This window comes from Nyctereutes procyonoides, unplaced genomic scaffold, assembly GCF_905146905.1.
Source record: "Nyctereutes procyonoides isolate TBG_1078 unplaced genomic scaffold, NYPRO_anot_genome, whole genome shotgun sequence".
NCBI classification, from domain to species: Eukaryota; Metazoa; Chordata; class Mammalia; order Carnivora; family Canidae; genus Nyctereutes; species Nyctereutes procyonoides.
The window spans coordinates 16,988,742-17,006,957 of record NW_026575082.1 but is presented as its reverse complement, the minus strand read 5'-3'; the positions used below and the strand labels follow the sequence as shown (position 1 = coordinate 17,006,957).

At 52.9% G+C, this 18,216-nt stretch overlaps 1 long non-coding RNA gene across 1 annotated transcript; it reads right to left on the bottom strand.

Annotated features, from left to right (window-relative positions):
- Window positions 1-1,418: 1,418 nt before the first annotated feature.
- Window positions 1,419-4,918, bottom strand: LOC129514445 (uncharacterized). The gene is made up of 3 exons (XR_008665444.1): window positions 4,667-4,918; window positions 4,513-4,581; window positions 1,419-1,518 (listed from the first exon to the last, which is right to left on the bottom strand). It is a non-coding gene; the product is annotated as an uncharacterized LOC129514445 (long non-coding RNA).
- Between the last annotated feature and the right edge of the window lie 13,298 nt (window positions 4,919-18,216).

Below are 18,216 nucleotides of genomic sequence, written 5' to 3'. Positions count from 1 at the left end.
AGAGGGCAGAGACACAGAGACACAGGCAGAGGGAGAAGCAGGCTCCATGCACCGGGAGCCCGACGTGGGATTCGATCCCGGGTCTCCAGGATCGAGCCCTGGGCCAAAGGCAGGCGCCAAACCGCTGCGCCACCCAGGGATCCCCAATCGCCTTCTAAAATAAGTTGTAATTGGGACAGCTGGAGGTCTCAGTTGTTGGGATATGCAACTCTTGATCTTGGGATCGTGACCCTCGGGTTGCTCAATGGTTGAGCATGTGCCTTCAGCTCAGGGCATGATCCTGGCGTCCCAGAATCAAGTCCCACATCGGGTTCCCTGCATGGAGCCTGCTTCTCTGCCTATGGCTCTGCCTCCCTCTGTATCTCGAATGAATGAATGAATAAAATCTTTTTAAAAATAAAAATTTTAAATGCTTAAAAATAAGTTGCAATTGAATGTTGTTTACTCCAAAATCACGTTTCAGAAAGCATGGAAATTTAATGTCACCAGTTACCAGTATAAAGTATATTATGACTACACAGAAAGACAATTGATTAGCAGCGTTTCTCTGCTGAAATTATTTGTCTTTGCTTACCTGGATCTTCCAGTTTTTATACAGGAAACAGATGTGTAATTTACAAATACAGATATACACACTGTACAAGGTAAATATGCTAAGCTTCAGTGCTTTTTATTCTGTTACAAAATAGCTAAGTCTAAAGTAATTACCACAAATCTGAAGGAATTCCTGTTTCTTTTCTGCATCGTGTTTGAACAGCATTTTTTTAAATTTTTATTTATTATTTATGATAGTCACAGAGAGAGAGAGAGGCAGAGACACAGGCAAAGGGAGAAGCAGGCCCCATGCACCGGGAGCCCGACGTGGGATTCAATCCCGGGTCCCCAGGATCGCGCCCTGGGCCAAAGGCAGGCGCCAAACCACTGCGCCACCCAGGGATCCCTTGAATGGCATTTAAGTAGTAGAAATAGTAGAAACAGATGGCTCAGTGTTCCTACATTAATAAGTCAGTAATACTTTGACTTTTTAAATTTTTTTTGACTTTTTAAAATTTTTGAAACACTTCCAAGCTTACAGAAAAACTTCAAAACTTGTACAAAGAATTCCCATATTCCCTTCACCCTGATTCCCTATGTTAACATTTTTCCATGTTTTATCATTTTGTCTCATAAATGTGTGTGTGTGTGTGTATATATATATATATATACATATATATTTGTATCTATGTCTACATCTACAAATTATCTTTTTCCCAAACTGTTCAAAAGTGTTGCCTTTTTTGCCCCTAAATACTTGTGTGTACTGCTTAAAAACAGGAACATTTTAACTAATTAATTAATTAATTAATTAATTTTAAAAACCAGGAACATTCTCCTACATAACCACAGTAACCTGTCCAAACAGTTCCAGAACCTCCTTCCGCGATAGCCCAAACGCTGAGAACCACAGTGCTTCCCTGTCTTGCTTCTCTCACAGATTGTGACTTGTGATCTTTGTCCAATGTCTAAAAACTACTGTTTCTGAAAAAAAAAAAAAAAAAAACAACTATTGTTTCGTACTTTGAGTATGGCTTCCTAGTTGTTCGTGGTGGGAGAGCGAATCCAGTCCTATCATCACATCGTGGCTGGAAGTGAACATTTGCAAGTGATTTTTAAAACTAATCACATATTTGAAAATAATTTTGGATTACTTTGCATACATTGCAAGAAACACCACTGTGGGCAAGCTATTCCCTTTCCTAGTCATGATTCCTCCCCACACACTGATTTTTTTTATTTTTTTTCCTCTGAACTGACTTTTAAAAGCAGCTTGCATCTACTATTTTTGTAGAGCAAGTGGTTCATCAACATTATCGAATGAATACATGGGAGCTTCAGCTGTACACGTTTATGCAAAGGAAAGAAGCAAGGTTTGGGGTGGGGTGCTGTATGTTCTACGTGCTACGTACAAACATTTTACACACAGGCCTCATTTAATGTCTCAACAACAGAAGAGGAAACTGTAAGGCTAAATCAAGATGCTAATTCACCCTGGATAGCTGACAAGTGGCAGAGGCAGGATGACCCAGACCCAGAACAGAGCCCATTATTACTCTCCAGTGCTGCTGCTTATTACCCGATGATGGGGAGATACACAATCATTATTGAGTAATAAGTGCTGAATCAATGAAAAACTGGCATGACATTAAATGTTCATACTTGACGGAGTATCAACTATTATATCTAAGAGATACAAGTCTTTGAAAGAAGTTTGCAAAAAAACCATCCTACTTTGTTTTTTTAAAAGATTTTATTTATTTATTCATCAGAGAGAGAGAGAGAGACAGAGAGGCAGAGACGCAGGCAGAGGGAGAAGCAGGCTCCATGCAGGGAGCCGGACGTGGGACTCGATCCCGGGACTCCAGGATCACACCCTGGACCAAAGGCGGTGCTAAACTGGTGAGCCACCCGGGCTGCCCAACCATCCTACTTTGAAAACAGAAGGAACGGCATCTTGAATTTGGTAACTTAAACTTGCTATTTTTCCAACATAGCAGAAAATGAGCCAACAGGGGTTGTTGAAGATTGACTGATTTGAGACAGTGTGTGCACATGCAGGGGTCGGGGGGAGCAGAGGCAGAGGGAGAGAGAGAATCTTCGAGCCGACTTCCCACTGGGCGCAGAGCCTGATGCAGGGCTTGATTCCGGGGCCCCAGGATCATGACCTGAGCCAAAATCCAGAGTCAGCTGCCTAACTGAGCCACCCAGGTGTCCCCCAACAGTGATTTTTTTTTTTGTGAAGTGTGTTAACAATGTGGCTTAATACTTAAATCTTCTAAGTGTTTGAAAAAAAAATTCTTTAAGATCTTATTTATTTATTCATGAAAGACACACCGAGAGAGGCAGAGACACAGGCAGAGGGAGAAGCAGGCTCCACGCAGGAGCCGGACGTGGACTCGATCTCGGGACCCCAGGATCATGCCCTGGGCCAAAGGCAGGCACTAAACCATTGAGCCACCCAGGCGTCCCTGAAAAATATTTTTTAAACACTAAAACATTATTCTTAAAGGAGAAAATATTGAACCTTCTCTAAAGATGAAAGTCACAGGTCACATTCCAAACATTTCTGAAGGAGTTGACCTAAAAATTAGTAATGTCGCTATAATATGCTCAACAGAGTTCTAACAGGGGAAGATGTTATAATATATTTTTAAGTATTTTAATATAAGCTTTGGTTTCACCCACTAAACTAACATTCTTTGTGTAGAATGTTCACTACTCTATTGCAAAGATTTAGTGTCTTCCTCGAAGATTGATAATTTTTATACCATATTTCTCCTACGTGCACGTGTTCCCCTTGCTGCTAGACATGGGTTCTGACCCTATTATCTGACCTCGATGTCCTCTGTCCTGTGCCCCAGCTTGGGTAAGTGGCCCCGTCTCCTTTCCCAATTTCCTTTTGTAACACTTGACCTTACACCTGAGTCTGGTGGTTTTCAAACTGTTCAGAACAGCTTCTGTCTGGGGGGTGTTTGGGGGGTGCAGTCAGTTAAACATCCGACTCTTGGTTTCAGCTCAGGTCACGACCTCAAGGTTGTGAGATAGAACCCCACGTCAGGCACAGCACTGGGCATGGAGCCTGCTTAAGATTCTCTCTCTCAGAGCACCTGGATAGCTCAGGCCGTCACGCATCTGCTTTGGGGGATCCCTGGGTGGCTCAGCGGTTTAGTGCCTGCCTTCAGCCCAGGGCGTGACCTCAGAGTCCGGGGATTGAGTCCCACATCGGGTTCCTCGCAGGGAGCCTGCTTCTCCCTCAATTTATTTATTGAATAAATAAATAAAATCTTAAAAAAAAAAAAAAGTATCTGCTTTTGGCTCAGGTCACCTCCCAGAGTCCTGGGATAGAGCCCCACATCCTGCTCCCTGCTCAGTGGGGAGCCTGCTTCTCCATCTATCCCTCCCCCTGCTGGTGCTGCTCACTCACTCTCTCAAATACATAAATAAAATCCTAAAAAAAAAAAAAAAAGATTCTCTCTGTCCTCCCCACACTTGTGTGTGCTGTCTCTGGCAGGTGGGACTAGGTCTCTGCACCTCGTTTCATCTGGAGCATCTCTACTTTCATCTGCTTACATACCTCCTTCCAAGCTACCTTCCATTTGCATAAAAAGTTTCTCAGTGAAAACAATGGATCTCATCTCGTCTCACTGGAGCCCGCCACCCGTTGGGGACCGTCCCCTCAGCCACAGCCATCCAGGCCTGGCTGGTGACCTCAGCCAGGCAACATGCTGAGAAAGGGGAAGAGCAAAACCCAGCCCAGCCAAGGGCTTCCAGCTTCCTGGTCCAAGGGAGGAGTTCAGGAGGCCAATCTGAGCTGCTGGTGACAATGGCCATGTGAGCAGGTGCAGGCTGACCTGCTACCGCTGTGCTCGCCTTACTGTGCTCCGCAGACACTGGGCTTCGGACAAATAAGCGGTCTGTGGGAACCTCGCAGGGAGCAAGTCTATAGGGGCCACTTTTCCAATAGCATTTACTCACCTCATGTCTCGGTGTCACATGTCACTCCTGCAGCAGCTCAAACTTCTTTATTACATGTGTCCTGGTGACCTGTGACCAGTGATACAGTTTACTGAAAGCGCAGGTGATGTGTAACCTTTTTTAACAGTAAAGTATTTTTAATAGAGGTACGTACATTTTCTTAGCCATAATGCAACTGCACACTTCCTAGTTTCCGGGCCAGAGTACGCCGTGTGGGCCCAGTGCTCCTCCGTGCTGTCACCCGCTCCATGCTGTCACCCGCTCGGAGAAGGCTGCTGTCGTCCTCAGATGCGCGGTCTCCAGAGCCCCCGTCGGGATCGGCCAGCAGCCCCTGAAGGGAACCCTGCGCTGGCAGGCGGAGGCACCATGGGACCGGCCTCCCGCAGTCCTCAGCACCAGGGCAGGGGCGCCGCGGGCCGCTCCTTGCCCCCGCCCCGGCCAGCAGGGAGCTCCCCTCTGCCGCTCCCGCGCCTGCGCACCGGGCAGCTTCTGGAGCGCGGGGCCCAGGAGCCCGGGGAGCAGGCACCTGCCTAAGGTGGACGGACGGGGGACGTGCTCCCTGGGAGCCCGCGCCGACGGCTCCCACCCAGGTCCGTGGGCCTGCGCGGGGGCTGCTCGCCCCCACCTGGTACACCTGTGCGCCACACACGCTCCCATACTCCCGTCGGCAACGCGCACTCCCGCACCCCTGTGCGCCACACGCAATCCCGCACACCTGCGCATTACCCGCTCCCGCCCACCTGTGGTCACCCGCGCTCCCGCCCACCTGTGGTCACCCGCGCTCCCGAACACCTGTGGTCACCCGCGCTCCCGCACACCTGTGTCACCCGCGCTCCCGCACACCCGTGGCCACCCGCGCTCCCGCACACCTGTGTCACCCGCGCTCCCGCACACCTGTGTCACCCGCGCTCCCGCACACCCGTGGCCACCCGCGCTCCCGCACACCTGTGTCACCCGCGCTCCCGCACACCCGTGGCCACCCGCGCTCCCGCACACCTGTGGTCACCCGCGCTCCCGCACACCCGTGCTCCACCCGCGCTCCCGCCCACCTGTGGTCACACACGCTCCCACACACCTGTGCGCCACCCGCGCTCCCGCCCACCTGTGGTCACCCGCGCTCCCGCACACCTGTGTCACCCGCGCTCCCGCCCACCCGTGCTCCACCGGCGCTCCCGCCCACCTGTGGTCACCCGCGCTCCCACCCACCCGTGCTCCACCCGCGCTCCCGCACACCCGTGCTCCACCCACGCTCCCGCCCACCCGTGCCCCACCCGCGCTCCCGCCCAGCGTGGTCACCCGCGCTCCCGCCCACCTGTGCTCCACCCGCGCTCCCGCCCACCTGTGGTCACCCGCGCTCCCCACCCACCCGCGCTCCCGCCCACCCGTGCTCCACCCGCGCTCCGGTGCCGGCAGATGTGCGCGGCGGCGCTCGCGGTCTGGACCGCCGCCTTCTCGGAGGCGTCCCCGCCGGGTGCTGCCGGGACCCGGGACCCCCCACGCGGCAGCCTCCCACCGGGGTGGTCCGCGCTGCTTCCGACGCTTCGCCTCCTCCATCCCGCGTGGCGCCTGCTCAGCCTCCGGGTCTCGGCCGCCACGTGCCCCGCGCGGACGGCACTGCCCGCCCCGGGGCGCCCGGCGACGGCCTCGGCGTGGGCGGGCGGGTAGCGGGAGCTCAGCAGCTGCGACCCACACGTTCACCGAAACAAACCCAGCGGGCCCCGCCCTGGGCTGACTAGAGACCACAGGGGCGCACGAGGGTGAGTGGTGACCCCAAAGACCGATCCCGACCCTCTAACCCCCGGATCCTGTCACCGCGACCCTGTTGGTATCCGGGGCCGTAGCAGGTGTCCTACAGGGATCTGGACGGGCGGCCGCCCCGGGCCAGGTGTCCTCGCGGGCACCGACGAGGGGAGCACGGGGACGCGGAGGAGGTGCGCGCTGGGGGCGGGGCGGGGGACCCGGGCCCAGAAGCTTCCAAGGGAGCGTGGCCCTGCCAAGACCTCAATCTCTGCCTGCTAATACTAATTTGGGATTTCCGGCCTCCTAGCAGCGAGCGGCTCGCAGGCGCCCCAGGGCGCGGCCGCGGAGGAGGCGGGTCCCGGGTCCCTCTCCGGCTGCGGTCTCCCGCGCCCCCTCCTGGCGCGCACACAGAAGTGCGCCCCTCCCGCCCCACAGCTGTTGGAGGCCTGGGGTGCGCTTGGGAGAAGGGGCACCTCAATCCCCTCCCTGCTGGTAGGGGATCCCCGGGGGGCTCAGCGGTTTGGCGCCTGCCTGGGGCCCAGGGCCTGATCCTGGGGTCCCGGGATCGAGCCTGCTTCTCCCTCCGCCTGTGTCCCTGCCTCTCTCTCTGTGTCTTTCATGAATAGATATATCTTTAAAAAAAGGAAAAAACCTCTTTGTAAGAAAACATCCTTAAATAGCACGTTCTTGGCCCCACTGCGTCTTGAAAAACACTGGTCCCAAGCTCTGCCCTGTGCCCCGTCATCTTTCCCCGGGAAACTCAACTCCCTGTTGATGGCCCTCGCCTTGCTCTCCTTCCCCTGACTTCCTCATCAACAGAGACGTTTCCTGCAACCCCACCTGCCTCCGCGGAGCCAGCCTGGGCCTTGTCACCCCAGAAAGTGACGTGAACCGTCCCCACTCTGATCCAGTCCCCCCTGTGTTCTGCTCCCCTCCTCGGGTGCCCCCTGGATGGTAACTATTCAGCCCAATCCAGACTGCTCACCTGGGGGCATCTAACCTCCGGGGCATCTAACTTCTCTCTGGACTTAACTTACTCTCTCTCTCTCTTTTTTTTAAGATCTTATTTATTTATTTGAGAGAGAGAGAGAGAGAGAGAGAGAGCACATAAGAAAATGTGTAATAGAAGATACATTTATAGCAAGATACATATATTACTGAAAAAAAATCCAGGTGTAAGTAGACCTGTGCAGTTCAAATCCAGGTTGTTCCAGGGTCAGCTGTAATAAGGAAAAGCAACCAATAGAATCTTAAGAAGTATTAGGATGCGTTCACAGGTAGAACAAATAACCCTATGTTATCAACGTAGTTTGTAATTATTTACAAATTATGATTTTCTTCTAAAAAGGATTTGGATAGGGCAGCCTGGGTGGCTCAGCGGTTTAGCGCCACCTTTGGTCCAGGGCATGATCCTGGAGACCCGGGATCGAGTCCCACGTCGGGCTCCCTGCATGGAGCCTGCTTCTCTCCTCTGCCTGTGTCTCTGCCTCTCTCTCTCTCTCTCTCTCTCTCTGTGTGTGTGTGTGTGTGTGTGTGTCTCATGAATAAATAAATAAAATCTTTAAAATAATAATAATAAAATTAAATAAATAAATAAAAAGGATTTGGATAAGATAAACTTATTTGTCTTTAAGATACCTATTAACATAACTGAAATCTAAATCCTATCCGGACTGTATTTATATAGCCAAGTAAAAGTAATCCTTCTCCTTAAAAGAAAACTTAACTCTTACCAATATTTGTGTTTAAGAAGACATCTTTCTTCTTAAAGAAACGCACACACACACACACACACACACACACACACACACACACAGAAGACCATACAAAAATGTTCTGCTTTAACAGTCTGGAGAATGCTTTGGAGGTGTTGGGAAGCTGGTGAGATCATGCAGTCCGATAACTGCAAAAACACTTTTAATCCCACCCTCTAGTAAGTCATCAAAAGCCTGAGTGCAGGGGAGGGGCAGAGGCAGAGGGAGAAACCGACTCCCCACTGAGCAGGGAGCCTGAGTGGGGCTGGATCCCAGGACCCTGAGGTCATGACCTGAGCTGAAGGCAGACGCTTAACCCGCTGAGTCCCCCAGGCGCCCCTTAATTTACTCTCTTGTCTAACCTGGATTCTCCAGTTCGTTCTACTCTGACTCTCACAAACACCACCCCCTCTTTGGACTGCGGGCCCTCCTCTTGTTTAACTGCCAAGAGTCAACCCCAAGTGGCTTTCACACACATTTTCTTTCTCCGCAGACCTTTGTTCCTCCTGCCACCCTCTTGTCTAGGCTGGGAACCCGGCCTCGGCCCCCGGAGACAGTGGAAGCCCCCACAGCCCCCACGAGCATCCCCACCTCCACCTCCACGCCCACAGTTCCCTGGCTGCTACCACCAAGGGCATGACCCCTTCCTGTCTAATCCCTCCATGGACCCCCGGGGTCCTGCCTCCTTTTTTTCTCCCCCAAGTTTCATTTCTTTGGGTATCCCTTCTCTCCTATGGCATTGAGGTCTCTGTTTTCTTTTTTTTTTTTTTTAAGATTTTATTTATGTATTCATGAGAGACAGAGAGAGAGAGGCAGAGACACAGGCAGAGGGAGAAGCAGGCTCCATGCGGGGAGCCGGACGTGGAACTCGATCCCGGGACCCCAGGATCTCGCCTTGGGCCAAAGGCAGGCGCTAAACCGCTGAGCCACCCAGGGATCCTGAGGTTTCTGCTTTCAATAAATTATTCTTGTCTGCTTCTCCCTCTCCCTCTGTGCCTCTCCCTGCTCCCCTCTCTCTGTCTCTCTCAAATAATAAAATCTTTAAAAAATAAATAAACTCAGCAGGGAAACTTGTACTAGTTCAGAGGATCTGATGGGCTGAGGAATGAGGGGTCGAACTGGCTCCCCTGGGAAGGAAGCCAGCAGGTTTGAAGGCAGTGCTCACTAAGAGAGCTGGAAGGGTGACAGGTGGATGCTTCCAGAAGGTGGAGGGCTGACGTGTCAGGTTTCAGAGACAGTTCTGGAGAGTTCTAAGTCCAGACTAGTTGCGGGGGTGGGGGGCGGGCATGAGGGTGGGTGCTTTAGGTAAGTTGGAGGGTGAAAGTCAGGAGACAGGAGGCAGCTGGGTAAGTGGCTTTACGCGCATAAGCCGAGGTGATAGCAGAAGTTGGAGTCCACGGAGGGACTTGGCCTAGATTTTCAACAAATAAATGGCCACCACTTACAAGGTGCCCACCAGGTGCCACGTGTGCTTCCAAGTGCTTTCCACATTCGTGTCCTTTACACGTTGGCAGCCGCCCATCAGCCCCGCTTTACAGATGCGGGAACCCAGGTGAGGGAGGGGGCAGGGTCAAAGCGCCAGCAAATGGAGCTGCAGACACCAGGCTGCCTCTGCCTCTGGTTCCAATGACAAGAAGACGCCACCCAAGAGGAGGTGATGTTGGTGTCAAGCACGGACAGGAAAGGAAGGCCTAGAGCCAGATGAAGGCCTTTGTGTTCCGCGCTGTTCTGGAACTGCCCTGGACAGCTGGCTGACTTCGCAGGAGTCAGACGGGGACAGGACAGTCATATAGTCATTCAGACTGGCAGGGGGAGGGGGGGGACACCTGAGGGCAGGGGAGGGACTCTGGCCCGATGCGGCTGGGCAGCACCTAGAACTGTGTTCTGGAAGGAAAACAGGAGCATGTGGCCGTGGTGGTCAGACCCCCGGGGCAGCCAGGAGCCAGAGCCCACCCCAGGGAGCACTTGAAGCTCACCGAGCCCCAAGGGGGGAGAGCTCAGGGCTGGAACCGGCCAACAAGGAATAACACCTGCCTGCGTCCACACCCGGGGAGGCGGACCGGTGAGGCCGGCTGGGGCCCCAGCCCAGGGGCGAGGACCAGCTCAGAGCCTGCACCAGGGCCCCCGGGGTCCCTCTCAGGCCTGCAGCTCTCCAGGCCCTGCCCCTGCTCCCCCTGTTCGGGGCCTCGCCTTGGTTTCCCTCTGGTGCCGAGCCGGGCACTGCCGTGGGCGGGGAAGCCCAGCAGAGGGCAGCATAGGCCTGGGGCTGTGGGGGCGCCCGGGGTGGGACCCGGTGGCCCTGCCCTGCTGGTCTGGGCAAAGACACAGGATGGAGCAGGCCTGCGTTTCTGTAGGAGCTTCCACACCACTCAGGGCCTCCCCAGCCCGGCTGGTGGCTCAGTGCGATGACAGGAAGTAGGGCCCCCCCCCCAGGTTTACAAAAGCAAACCTGGGAGATGTCATGAATTTGGTTCCAGACCACTGCAAAACAAGTGAATTCAATGAAGCTTTTGGTTTCCCAGGGAACATACATATTTTTAAACTGTATTGTAATTTATTAAGTGTGCAGTAGCATTAGGTCTAAAAAACAGTGTATGTACCTTAAAAATACTTTACTGCTAAAAAACTGCTAAGTAGCACCTAAGGTACCCCAAGGAACGCGCCCTGATGGCTCGCAGTCAGCCTCCGCCAGGCCCTTGCCCCCGGTGGGTTCCTCCCCTGTCCTGCCCTCTTGCTCCCACGGCCCTGGCACCGAAAAGGGCAATGATGCTCAGAAGTGCCCCTCCTGGGACGCCTGGGTGGGTCAGCGGTTGAGCATCTGCTTTCGGCCCAGGTTGTGATTCTGGGGTCCCGGGATCGAGTCCCACATCAGGCTCCCTGCATGGAGTCTGCTTCTCCCTCTGCCTGTGTCTCTGTCTCTGTCTCTCTCTCTGTGTCCCATGAATAAATAAATACAATATTTTTTTAAAATAGAAGAAGTGCCCCTCCAGGCATGGGCATGGCCACGTGCCCCTGGACCCTCTCTGGGGGAAGCTCCTGGGGGCCCCAGTGGCTCAGTTGGTGAAGCATCTGCCTTCTGCTCAGGTCTCCATCCTGGGGTCCTGCTGCTCGGGCTCAGGGGGGTCTGCTCTTCTCTCCCTCTGCCCTGTTCCTGTTGTCTCTGTCTCTCTGTCTCTGTCTCTCTCTCTCTCCCTCTCTCTCAAATAAATAAATGAAATCTTAATCACAGATGAAGGCCCTTCCGTCCTTCTCACCCCACTCTTGGGATTTTTTTAGTGATTGTATTTTTTTTTTAATTGTGGTAAAATATACCTAACATAAAATTTACCATCTTAACCATTTCAAATGTGAACAGTTCAGGGGTGTTAAGAGCACTCACATTGTCCCCACTCTCCGTTTTTTTTTTTTAATTTTTATTTATTTATGATAGTCACAGAGAGAGAGGCAGAGACACAGGCAGAGGGAGAAGCAGGCTCCATGCACCGAGAGCCCGACGTGGGATTCGATCCCGGGTCTCCAGGATCGCGCCCTGGGCCAAAGGCAGGCGCCAAACCGCTGCGCCACCCAGGGATCCCTCCCACTTTCCGTTTTTATTGTGATTTTGTTTTTACATACGGAGCCTGAGGCACACGGAGTGAACCGCAAAGAAAAGGCAGAGATCTGGAGAAAGATTTTGCGGAGAAAAATATGGAAGGAATCCAAGCAGGGTCTGAGAGGCTTTTCAGGCCGCAGGGCCCTAAGGAACTTTCCAGGACACATGGCCCGGGGTTGGGGGGGCACATCCAGTAGCCTTCCCTGTTCATTGGCCGCACAGAACATGCAGCTCATCTGGAGGGGTAGTGAGCACCCCGAAGGGATCCCCGCCCATGTCCAGAAACAGGACCAAAAGCCACTCAAAAATCTTCTCAAATATCGCTTTGAAAATAATCTGTACAGTATGTAAATGAGAGGCAGTTAGGATTTCCTTTTTTTTAATTAAGCAGTAAAATGCCTTAGATATTTGGCCTTTGATGAGCTACAAAGCTGAACAGAATTTGAACCCCTAATATTAATACTAATGGCTAATTTTTTTAAGATGTTATTTATTTATTTGACAGAGTGAGAGAGAGAGAGAGAGAGAGAGAGAGAGCAAGCACTCCGGCAAGGGCAGAGGGATAGGGAGAGGGAGAAGCAGACTCCCCGCTGAGCAGGGCTTGATCCAGGGCCCCGGGATCATGACCTGAGCTGAAGGCAGCCACTCAAGCCCCTGAGCCCCCTGGGGCGCCCCATGGCTAATGCTGAGCATCTCCTGTGAGCCTGGCTGCGGGCTAAGTTACTCCCCCCCCCCCACTCAGGCCTTTGCCCTGGAGGTGCCATTAGCAATTCTATGCAACAGAGAAGTGCAGGGAGGCCCACGGACTGACTTGCTTGAGGTCACAGAGGAAAAGAGTGGGAGAGCCTAGATTGGACCCACACCCTGGCTCCAGTGACATGGCCTAAGGACCCCATCTGTGACCAGCACAGCTCTGGGGGCTGGAGGGCGGCCAGGAGGTGGGCTGGGGGTGGTCCTGTCCTGCGAAAGCTCAGAAATGGGTGGAAGGGTAAGTCGTGTCCCCCCTCCCCTTTGAACAATGTCAGGGTCACGGGTCCTGATGAGCTCCCATTGTCCTAAATCTGTTTTGATTGGCAAATAGCCGCATAAAACCTTTAATGAGTAGTCGGTGCAACCACAGGGGCCTTCACACATCCGCTCACGGTCACGCCCCCTCTTTCTGCCAAGTGCCTCAGTGCAGGACTAAAGTCACCAAAGCAAGCAAAAATAATAATAATAATAATAATAAAGTCACCGAAGGACCAGAGAAAATCCTGAATGTTCCTCCACTCCCAACATTTCCCCGGTGCCGCCTGGGGAAGCCCGCCCTCAGCCCTCAACCTGTTCCTCCTTCAATATTGACTTCGCCGCCCAGCCTTTAAGGACCTGGACCGAGAGCACCTGGCGGGGAGACAGCCCAGGGAGGGAAGCCGTGTTTCCCGTGACCCAAAAGGCAGAGAGAGAAAGCAGGACAGGAAAGAGGGAACGATGGTCTATTTTCCTGTGCTTGGAATGCATTTTCGGCTCTTATGTTTCAAGCTAATGAGAGGTCGGAAGAAAGAGGGGTTGAAACCTCGTTGGTGCAGGAGCAGGTGCAGGTGCAGCGCGCAGCGGAGCACCCGGGCATCTCACCGACCTCCCCTTTCTGTGGCTCCCGGGGCCCAAGTTCTCCTCCCAGGGCCTGCGGCCACCACCTTGTCACCAGGCAGGGACCCTGGGGAGGGACCCCGCGGCCACTCTGACTGTGACAACCCAGTGTGTTTCTTTCCCAGCCACCAGCCAACAAAATCCACAGCCTCCGGAGCCCCGGGTGGACCGTCTGCAGCCACCGCGCTTCCCTTTGTCACTGTTCATTGTGTTTTATAAAGGAGGCCCGCTGGCGGCGGGCGCAGGAGCGCGGTGTCCCCAATGTACTTGAGATTTAAGGGTTTCAGCAGAGGGGCGCCTGGGTGGCTCAGTGGGTTAAGGGTTTACCTTCAACTCAGATCATGATATCAGGGTCTGGGATCGAGCCCCACGTTGGGCTTCCTGTTCAGTGGGGGACTTGGAGGGGGGTCGGCTTCTCCCTCTCCCTTGGTCCCTGCTCCTATTTTCTCGCTCACTCACTCTGCCTCCCAAATAAATAATTCTTTTTAAAAAGTAAGGGTTTCAACAGAAATGGGATGCTAACACAGCAAAAAGCAAATCCAAATGACAAAAAATGCCAGGAGGGCGGAGACAGCCCCGCCTGCTGTCCGTGTGGCCCTGGCCGCACCCAGTCCCACAGGTGCTGGTTTTCGAGCGCGGCGCCTGTGCTCGCGTCACCTGTGCTCGCGCCACCTGCGCTGTCGGAGCTCGTGCATCCCCGGTCCCTCCGTGCATCTGGCCAGGGGGTCCCCCGGTGAGGACCCCCATCCCAGTGATTACCAGCTAAGACGGACTATTTCCGGCTCTCTCAGCAGACAGAATCAGATAAGCATTCTGTTGGGGGTGGGGGAATGTCATTCTCTTGGGACTTTCTCATCCCATCCTGTTGGACCAACTATAAATGTCCACTTTGATTTCTTTAAACCAGGGTTTCCCAATCATGGCCCTATTGAAATTGGGGGCCAGATAATTCGTTGTTGTGAGGAGCTGTCCTATGAGTTGTGGGATATGCCCTCGGGGCCATGAGATACCAGTCGCATCACCCCCCACCCCCATCCCCAGCCTGGCCACCAGAAACATCTCCAGATTTTGCCCAGTGTCCTCGGGGAGGGCAAAAGCACCCCCTGGTATGAAGAGCTGATCTGGTGGTTAGAAGCCGAGGGTGTCGCCAAACCTTCTGCAACGTCCAGGACTGCCTCTACCACAAAGAACCAGCTGGGGCCAAATGTCACCAGTGCTGAGAGCCCTGCCCTGTCTCACCTGGCATAACTCACGTTTCTTGGCTTTGCATCCTAACCAATTCCTGTTTGACACAGTCCTCATTAAGATTTTTCTTCCTAGGGGCACCTGGGTGGCTCAGCGGTTGAGCATCTGCCTTGGGCTTAAGTCATGATCCCGGGGTCCTGGGATCGAGGCCCGCATCAGGCTCCCCACAGGGAGCCTGCTTCTCCCTCTGCCTGTGTCTCTGCCTCTCTCTGTGTGTCTCATGAATAAATAAATAAAATCTTAAAAAAAAATTTTTTTTCTTCCTGTTCAAAGGACTGAAAGAGCTGTGTGAAAGATAAGAGCTTTGAAGAGGGAAGGTATGCTTATCGCAAAGGTGGGGCTCTCCCAAGCTCTGTGGATGGAGGGAGCCTCTCCAGAGGGGGAGGGTGGCGGGGAAGCAAGGCTAGAGGGGAATTGACCCGTGGGTCCGAGGGAGTGATGATCGTTGTAACCTCCTCGATGCTGACCCCAGAACCCTGGTTTGTAGAGAGTGTCCCCCCTGGGGACATCCAAGCCACAGAACCAGGAGCGAAGGGCAGCAGGAAGTCTGGAGCACTCAGGGGCTGCGTGGGCAGCGGTGCCTGCGACAGGGCAGGGGACTCCGAGACGCCCAGGAGCTCAGATCACGTCCTAGAATCCACTACAAGATCTGACAGTAGGACGGTGGGTGGCCAGGACCATCCTGGAGGTCCTAGGACGCATGAGCTGGGACACATCTCAGCAGATGAGAACTCTTACTTTGAACGTGGTTCTCTGGGAGAGCAGAAGGAAACGCTTACACGTGGTGTTTATGGTTTCCATCAGGGTTCCTCTCCCCGACTCAAAGCCAGAAACAGCCTCCTCAGAGATGCTCCAAAAGAACTGGATGAGGCTTGGTTGTTATGAAACCTGTTTTCCATTCCCTGTCGCTGCTGTGGCCAAGGGCATCTCCCCAGCAACCCGAGTTGGGTCTGCCCAGCTGGTAACTGAACTTTAAATGACTTCCTTCGCTTTCTGGAGGAAGAAGCTTGAGCTGCACGACTGTCTCAGCTCCCCTCGCCCAGGAGAGTCCCAGGAATGACCTCTCTTGTGCCCAACGTGGGAGGCATGTCAAGAAGCACAGCTCACCTTGGCACATTTCAGAACTCTGGCAGGCAGCTCATGGATGAGGCATCCCATGGTCCTTGGCCTTAGAGAGACTGGTGTTACGGAGAGATTTCCACATTACAGGAATCCCTCCCTGCAATGCCATTCAGTCTCTCTGCCCTGATTTCCCAGCATGGGAGGAAGAATAACAGCCTCCAAAGTCCGTCCACATCCTAATCCCCAGAACCTGGGAATGGGATCTTGTATGGCAAAAGGGATTTTGCAAATCCAACTAGCAATCTTAAGATGGGGAGATTGTCCTGCGTTTTCTGGGTGGGCTAGTGCCACCACAAGGATCCTTACAAGGGGAGAGCTGGAGATGAAAGAAGGTGATGGCTGACAGAGGCAGAGCTTGGGGGGATGCTCTTTAAAGATGGAGGAAGGGAGGCACTTGGGTGGCTCAGTTGGTTAAGCATCTGCCTTTGGCTCAGGTCATGATCCCAAGGTCCTGGGATGGAGCCCTGCATCAGGCTCCCTGCTCAGCGGCAAGCCTGATTTCCCTCTCCCTCTGACCTTTCCCTTCAACTCGTGCTGGCTCTGTCTTTCAAATAAATAAATAAAATCTAGAAAGAGAAAGAAAGAAAGAGAAAAAGAAAGAAGAAAGAAAGAAAGAAAGAAAGAAAGAAAGAAAGAAAGAAAGAAAGAAAGAAAGAAAGAAAGAAAGAAGAAAGATAAATAGATTAAGCGGTGATAGGCCAAGGAACCCAGGCATTCAGTAGGACCTAAAAAGGCAAGGAAATGGGTTCTCCCTCCACCACTCCCTGCAGGCGCTCTGTCCCTATGAGCACTCCTATCTGGATCCTCCCCCTTGAAGGTCTCTTAATACTCATTTTAGCCCAATTTCACCTGTATTCATAAGTTGGAAAGGAGAAGGGGTGATGTGAGCCCTCTGTCTCCTCTCTGTGGTCCTGCTTGCAGACTAATCCAGAATTATTTCTCAGAGCTCTATTCTTTCCCTGCCTCGAGCCAAACAAGGAGTCTCCCTTCCTAGCAGGCACAATGCAAAACCAGGTTGTTTACCAGGGAGTTTTACTGCTCCAGGCTTCGGAGGGAGGACGTTTGAAGAACTGCTTGTTCCTTGTCCTGACTCTACCACCTTGGTACTCAGATTAATGATTCGCTGGTGGTGTTCCCTTTATGGCCAGGCACTTCCAGGGGATTTTGCAAGGATCCATGAGTTAATATTTGGAAAGAACTCCTCGGACTCCTACATAAATAAAAAATCTCGCAAGTCGTAATCCTTGTAATGAGTCCCTTTAAAATCCCAAAGCAGGGGCGCCTGGGTGGCTCAGTCTGTTAAGCGTTTGCCTTGGGTCATGATCCCAGGGTCCTGGGATGGAGCTCCCTGTAGGGCTCTCTGCTCAGTGGGAAGCCTGCTTGTCCTTCTCCCTCTACCCTCACCCTTGCTCGTGCTCTCTCTCTCTGAAATAAATAGTCTTTTAAAAATAAAAAAGCAATAATATTCCAAAGCACTGAAAAATCCGCATTGCTCCCTAGTCATAGAAATTAGTCGCACACACGCACATAGTTCTGTGCCTACTTGGTCCACTCACAACGGTAGTCACAGGCACTCAGGAGGTACCAGGCAGGGAGCTTCTCATCAACCTGACGATCTAGTTGACTTAGGGATGTAAAGATCACAGGAGTTCCTGGGAGGAAAACAAAGCCCCGGGGGTGTGCTCACTTCTGCCCTGACAGTCACCAGCCATGGGAAGGGCCCCCCCTGCACAGTACCTGGCACAGGGTGGAAACTCGATGTTGCAAATGGGTGGCGTTTCTTATAATTATAGCAAAGTGGGATGAGCCATTACTGGAGGGACCAAGGCTTGAGTCAGAAAAGCAGAAATGGAGTCCGCTGGTACTAAGGCTTCTCTGCTCTTCCAGTAATTTACAGAGGTTTAAAAATGCAGTGTCTGTCGGACATGGGCTGGGGTCTGCTGCGATCAGGACTGGGCTTCCAGGAGATCCCTGGGTGGCTCGGTGGTTTAGCACCTGCCTTTGGCCCAGGGCATGATCCTGGGGTCCCGGGATCGAGTCCTGCATCGGGCTCCCTGCGTGGAGCCTGCTTCTCCCTCTGCCTGTGTTTCTGTTTCTCATGAATAAACAAAATATTTAAAAAAAAAAAAAAAGACTCAGGGCAGCCCGGGTGGCTCAGCGGTTTGGTGCCACCTTTCAGCCCAGGGCCTGATCCTGGAGATCCTGGATCGAATCCCACGTGGGGCTCCCTGCATGGAGCCTGCTTCTCCCTCTGCCTGTGTCTCTGCTTCTCTCTCTCTCTCTCTCTCTTTGTCTCTAATGAATAAATAAAATCTTAAAAAAAAAAAAAAAAGACTCAGCTTCACATAGCTCTGCTCCTCAGGCCTGTTGCTTCCTTCCCAAATAAGCACAAGGCCAGGGTTTTCAGACCCCAAGCACTCGAGTTCTGCGGGGAGGCCCTCTTCTGAGTACTGTCTCTCTTGCCCAGAGCACCGCCGGGGACGCTGGAAAGCGCTTCTCAGAAGCACGTGCATGGCTTGGCTCCCTTCCTGAGAACAAGGCAGGAGGGTGAGGAGGGACTGTCTGCTGCGGGAAACCGCAGGGAGCAAGTAGGGGACAGTGCAGCTGCGGGCTCTGCAGTCAGGG